Below are 7,376 nucleotides of genomic sequence, written 5' to 3'. Positions count from 1 at the left end.
GTTATTTGTTTTTTTTTCTAAAATGAAGATGAAAGTTTTTGCCCATTTTTTGTCTGTTTCTAAAATAATTGTGTCATTATTTTGTCATGTTGCTAAAAGACAAATGAAAGGTTGGCTACACCACCGACTGATTTGTGTAAAATGCAACATCTAAATTACATCAAATAAGGCATAAAACTAACCCTCTTTTAGTACTAATGTTGGAAAAAGTGTGCTTTTGTCTTCCTTTTGTATTTTTAGGGTTAAATGAGCTTAAATGAACAAAAGGAACAAATATACAGCCAAAACCAACATAAATACGAAGAAAGGGAAGAAACGTGGCATGCCCGACCCCTTGACAACATCTCCCAAAGCAAAAAACAAGAAGAAAGCTGAGCATGGGGCTGTGCCGAGCTGAGCATGGGGCTGTGCCCAGCTCAACACAAGGCGTGCCCAGCGGACACGGGGCATGCCCATTGGACACGGGGGCGTGTTCAGGTGTCTGCAAAAAAGACAAAGTTGTAGAAGCTTCTATTCCCGACACGGGGGCGTGCCCAGCTCAACACGGGGTCGTGGTCAACGCTAAGATTCGCAGAATCCAAGCAAATCTTGATAGTACAGATATGTTTCTGCACACGGGGTCGTGCCCAGTGGACACGGGGGCGTGGTCAACTAATGCAGACAAACTGCAATTAACGAAGGAAGAGAAAAGGGTGGACACGGGGCCGTGTCCAGCGGACACGGGGCCGTGTTCAGGATTCTGTGCAGGCTATAAATAGGGGTGCTTGGTTCACTTCAAAGGCATCCCTTGGCACACCACCTCTCTCACACTTCACCCACCACCCACCACCATCACAACACCATCATCCACCACCATCATCCATTGTCCATCATAGAGTGTGTGAGTCGTCTCGGGATCCAAGATTGATCGTAAGAATTCTTGACAATCAAAGGTCATGTTTGCCTAAGTCTCTTACATCACTTGATGAAGACAAGTGTTTAGTGTAACACTTTTTATTTTTAATCTTTTCGCACTTTTTAATTGGCTATGTATTAATGACTTTAATAAATAGTTTCTTATGTTGAAAGTGATTCTTCCTTATCGTTTGTCCGTGGTGTCATGGCATTATTTTACTATCTATATAAAATAAAAGATTTTCACCATTCATATCTCCACGGTCTATATGGAGATATGTTGGCTACCTGGTCGGGGGTTAAGGGAACGGTTTGGTAAGAGTCTTGCCATTGTTCAGTGTATAGATCCTGCAAAGGACCTGGGTCAAATTTAGTAGGACCTCATTCAATACCTACCGGTATTGGATGGCGGGGGTCGAAACTCTTTGATCCCCTCATAAGTTAAACTACTATTAAAACTTTAACCCGGCTACTTAGGACTGTATCCCTGCTGACTCAGACTACTTAGCCGAGGGTAACGTCACCTTCAAAAGAGGGGCCTACCACATTATGCATTAATAACTTAATTAATTGTCTTTCAATAATCCGACCCTTTAGGATTGTATCCTTGCTGACTCAAACTACTACACACAAGTCGGATCCAAGTGATTCATCTTGTCTATCTGTTTTTACTTTTATTTTTTATTTTCAGCATTTTAGTTAGTTTTATTTTTCTAGTTTAAAAACCTTTTTCTAACTTTTGATTTGATTAGACGTTGAGGATAAACCGGTACTAAAAGCTCTTGTGTCCTTGGACGACCTCGGTATCTTACCAACACTATACTACGCTCACGATGGGTGCACTTGCCCATATGCGTGTTTAGTGTTAGTAAATATCGTGTTTTATAAATTTAAAACTTGGCTAAAAAGTGTAAAAAGGGGTTAAAATATATAAAAAAAATATATAACACCGCACACACATCAAGTTTTTGGTGCCGTTGTCGGGGACACAAGGATTTTAAGAAAGTTAGGAATCAACGGCCTAATCAGTTTTTCAAAACTTTTTCAAAATGCGCGCACATTTTTTTGCATGTTAGTTTAGTTTGCATTTACAGTAACCTGAACACGGGTCGTGCTCACTGAACACGGGCCGTGCTCAGCATTTTTCATAAAAACACCCAGATACAGAGTCTGAACACGGGGTCGTGCTCACTGAACACGCCCCCGTGCTGTACAAAACTAGTAACTTTAATTAAAACGCCCAGATACAGATCCTGAACACGGGCCGTGTCCACTGAACACGGGGCCGTGTCCAGCCTCTATTTCCGTTTTTATTTTGTTTTCTGGTCCCGAGACTCTGTTGTGGTCTATTGAGTGATTCTTATGGATCAATACTCAGGAGGCTACAACTACACCTATGAGGAGGATGATTATAGGGAAGATTATTGCACTAATTGTGGTAACCCGCACTCGGTACAATATTGTAACTTATTTCAACCATCCACTTCATACACCTATTATGAGGAGCCCAGGTATCAACCATCAACTTCATACACATCCTATGAAGACCAAAGGTATGAACCTTCTCCCTCATACTCATATTTTGATGAACCAAGTTATGAGCCTTCATACTCATACTTTGAGGAACCAAGATATGAGCCACCAGATTCATATTCTTATTATGAGGAACCATGGCATGAACAACCCACCTCATATGAGTATTATGAAGAACAAAATTACGACCCTTATCCATCATATACTTACAATGAAGAACAGTGGTGTGAACCATCTACTTCATATGAGTACTATGAGGAACCAAGGATCGAACATCCGGATTCAAGCTTTGAAAATCCCGATCCTTACTCTATCACCGAAGTAACCGAAAAGATACTAGGACACCTTAGAACTATCGAGCGATACATAAAAGAATCTCGCGCAAGGGAAAAGGAGTCCGCGCAAGAGAAGAATTAAATAAAGAAGAGATAGTTGAAGAGGTAAAAATGGAAGAACAAATAAGTGAAAAACCGACACTTGAGTTAAACAACGAAAAAGGTGAGTCCGATAATGTTAAAATTCAAGAAGAGTCTAATTTTAAAGAAATTAATCTCTTGTCACCTTCTTTCGAAAATCGTTGTTTAGTACCCACTCATGCTAAGTTTTTAAAAGAGTTAAACACTAACACTAAAATTGACTTACCGCTAAGCATTAAGTTAACAAATGATCAAACTACACTAATAAAAGAAGACCCATTTGAAATTAACATTACACCGGTTCCATTTTTTTTCAAAATTCATTTATTAGTAATATCACAATCGATAAAGATCTTTGTGTTAACATAATGCCAAATTAGATTTTTGAAAAATTAAGTATTGGTGATTTTTCTCCACTTCAAATACCCATTTTTCTATCCAATCGGAAAGTAATAAAGTCAATTAGTGTAGTTGAGGATGTCTTGGTTCAAACAAATCAAATGGTAATCCCAACCGACTTTGTCATCCTTGATGACGCTCCTCTAGTGTTGGGACGACCTTTTGTAAAAACCCACGAAACTTTGAAAAACCGGAAGTACAGCAATCTATCTATTCAATTAGGGGCATTCAAAAGATGTGTCGATCTTGAGCGTTTAATGAAATATCCAATCGGCAATGACGACCCCCTAATTGAAGATGAGCCAGATCCACCCGATAAGGTGGGTCTAGCCAACGACCCTTGTAAACGTGGCGTACCACGGAAGCATTCCGCAGAACTATCCTTAGTTTAATTTAGATTAACTTTTATATTTTCTAGTTTAGTTTTAATTTTCAGGAATAAAACACACTCGGGATGGTGAAGGATACTAAGGGAAGCTTGAACCAACACTCCATGCACAAAAACAGAGCCTCCTGACAATTTTTCTTCATTATAGCAAGTTCAGCATGGGGCCGTGCTCACCCCAACACGCCCCTTAATCGAGGTTCTACAGAAAATGCCCAGTACAGGTAACTGGACACAGGTCCGTGCTCACTTAACACGCCCCCGTGCCCAGCCTTCTGTTTAAATTTGATACTGGCAGTCTGACCACGGGACCGTGCTCAGCCAACACACCCCGTGTTCAGCTACCCAGTAACCTAAAATCTTGTTTTTAACCAACTTTTACACATTTTAATCAACCGAAAAACTTATTTTTGGGACACATTGAGGACAATGTGTAATTTAAGTGTGTGTGGGGGGGGGATGCTAAAATCTTGAATTTTGCAAGTCCTAATTACAAGCCTTACACAAAACTCTATTGGAACCGCTAAACATCCCAAATGTTTTCAAAAACTTTTCATTTTTTACTTGTCTTGGTTTAATTTGGAAATAACAAGTTCTAAAAAGGTTATATTTTTACAAATTTACAACCGATAGCGTCGTGATAAAAAGAACCAACATAAGAAAATTATGAAACGGCATGACAAATCTAATTAAAATTTGATTATATATACTTGATCACATTATAAACACATTCCCATAACAAGTGAGTTTTGAGCCTTTATTGAGCATACAAATATACATCTTTAAACTAAATGCTCATTTCGTTTCTTGATGTGAATAGCTGCTTGGTTTCTTACGACTCTAGAACTTGCCACGACGATACATTCCCGGTCCTTACCAACTTAAACCCAAGTAAGTAAATGATGGAGGCATTAGGACTTACCCTTTTTATTTCAACACCATTATTTTTCTTTTTTACCACCAACCCAAAATCTCGCTAGTTAACCCCTTTGAGCCTAAACCTTTTCATTTCTTAACAAAAAACAAACACCCTTTCACCCACCAAAACCCCTTTTTCATTTTAAACCCTTTATTTTAGTAACAAAGCTCGGTTTTTCTGATGACTTCCTTAAAAAAAGAGAGAAAAATGATGATGATAATGAAGCCAAAAGAAATAAACAAGGTTATCAAAAAGAACTTTGTTGAAAAAATTGCTTCACTAAAATAAAAAGTCTTACGAAAACCGACGCTTTTTATGCCTTTCGCCCTTTTCTACTAACCACTAACCCAACCACCTACCTTTAACCCAAGCCTAACCCTTCCCCCAAAAGTCCTCTTGATATTTACAAAGGTGTATAGTTAAAAAGGAGGAGGATTGATTGCTTGACAAGCTTATGGTAGGAGTAAGTTCCATGCCGCTCTCGAGTGTTTCACTAAAATACATCTTCGGCCGAGTGTTGAGTGATCCCCCGTGAGGTATGTGAACTTGTATATAAATGGAATTTTAAAGAGGCATGTTATGCCCTAATAAGTAATTTATCTTATGTAATGTTTTAAATAAATCATGACGAATAGAATTGTAAATAAAATAAAAATAAAACCTAATAAAGAATCTTCGAAATCCCGACAATCTATGACAAGCCCAAAAACCTTCTCTTATACCCATTCCATTTGGGAGTGTAAGCCACAAAACAAATAGTTTTGCTTGAGGACAAGCAAAGATTCAAGTGTGGGGGTATTTGATGTGAGTAAAATGCAACATATAAATTATAACAAATGAGGCATAAAACTAACCTTTTTTTAGTACTAATGTTGGAAAAGTGTGCTTTTATCTTCCTTTTGTATTTTCAGGGTTAAATGAGCTTAAATGAACAAAAGGAACAAATATACAGCCAAAACTAACATAAATACAAAGAAAGGGAAGAAACGTGGCATGCCCGACCCCTCGACAGCATCTCCCAAAGCAAAAAAGCAAGAAGAAAGCTGAGCATGGGGTTGTGCCCAGCTGAGCATGGGGCTGTGCCCAGCTCAACACGGGGCATGCCCAGCGGACACGATGCATGCCCAGCGGACACGGGGGCGTGTTCAGGTGTCTGCAGAAAAGACAAAGTTGTAGAAGCTTCTATTCCCGACACGGGGGCGTGCCCAGCTCAACACGGGGCCGTGGTCAACGCTAAGTTTCGCAGAATCCAAGCAAATTTTGATAGTATAGATATGCTTCTGCACACGGGGCCGTGCCCAGCGGACACGGGGGCGTGGTCAACTAATGCAGACAAACTGCAATTAATGAAGGAAGAGAAAAGGGTGGACACGGGGCCGTGTCCAGGCTTCTGTGCAGGCTATAAATAAGGGTGCTTGGTTCACTTCAAAGGCATTCTTTGGCACACCACCTCTCTCACACTTCACCCACCACCCACCACCCACCACCATCACAACACCATCATCCACCACCATCATCCATTGTCCATCATAGAGTGTGTGAGTCGTCTCAGGATCCAAGAATGATCGTAAGAGTTCTTGACAATCAAAGGCCATGTTTGCCTAAGTCTCTTACATCACTTGGTGAAGACAAATGTTTAGTGTAATACTTTTTATTTTTAATCTTTTCGCACTTTTTAATTGGTTATGTATTAATGACTTTAATAACCAGTTTCTTATGTTGAAGGTGATTCTTCCTTATCGTTTGTTCATGGTGTCTTGGCATTATTTTACTGTCTATATAAAATAAAAGATTTTCACCATTCATATCTCCACGGTCTATATGGAGATATGTTGGCTACCTGGTCGGGTAGGGATGGCAATCAAACCCGAACCCGATGGGTAAATCTGAAACCCGACACATTTGGGACGGGTTTGGGGTCGGTTAATCGGGTTTGGGACGGGTTTGGGAATAGTTTTTATTTTTTTCGCGGGTTTGGGACGGGTTTGGGATTTAGTGATATACCCGTTTACCCGACCCAATTACCCGATAAAGTGTACCCGTTTACCCGATTGTATACCCGATATAATTTCTTTTATATTATTAATATGTATATATATGATACATCCATTTTTTACACATATAGGTATTCTATTCCGTATACATTGTAGTTATTTGATATATATTTTTATAATAAGAATACAAAATGTAACCGGTTAGTAATTACCCGATAGATATCTAATGGATTTTGAGATGAGTATACCCAACGAGTAATCTTTTTAAGTTAACGGGTTTACCCGAAACCCGCGGGTATACCCGATACCCGATGGGTATTTACCCGCTAGAAACCCGACGGGTTTTGGGACGGGTTTGGGACAAGCTTATCTAATCGGGTTTGGGATTACCTAAACCCGTCCCAAACCTGACCCATTGCCATCCCTATGGTCGGGGGTTAAGGGAACAGTTTGGTAAGAGTCTTGCCATTGTTCAGTGTATAGATCCTGCAAAGGACCTGGGTCAAATTTAGTAGGACCTCCTTCAATACCCACCGGTATTGGATGGCGGGGGTCCAAACTCTTTGATTCCCTCATAAGTTAAACTACTATTAAAACTTTAACCCGACTACTTAGGACTGTATCCCTGCTGACTCAGACTACTTAGCCGAGGGTAACGTCACCTTTAAAAGAGGGGCCTACCACATTATGCATTAATAACTTAATTAATTATCTTTCAATAATCCGACCCTTTAGGATTGTATCCTTGCTGACTCAAACTACTGGGTTGAGGGTAACGTCACCTTCAAAAGAGGGGCCTACTACAATAACTAAGATAATCTCTTAAACAAGTGTAA

Source organism: Helianthus annuus, chromosome 2, assembly GCF_002127325.2.
Source record: "Helianthus annuus cultivar XRQ/B chromosome 2, HanXRQr2.0-SUNRISE, whole genome shotgun sequence".
Taxonomy (NCBI): domain Eukaryota; kingdom Viridiplantae; phylum Streptophyta; class Magnoliopsida; order Asterales; family Asteraceae; genus Helianthus; species Helianthus annuus.
Note: the sequence above shows the minus strand (reverse complement) of the source record.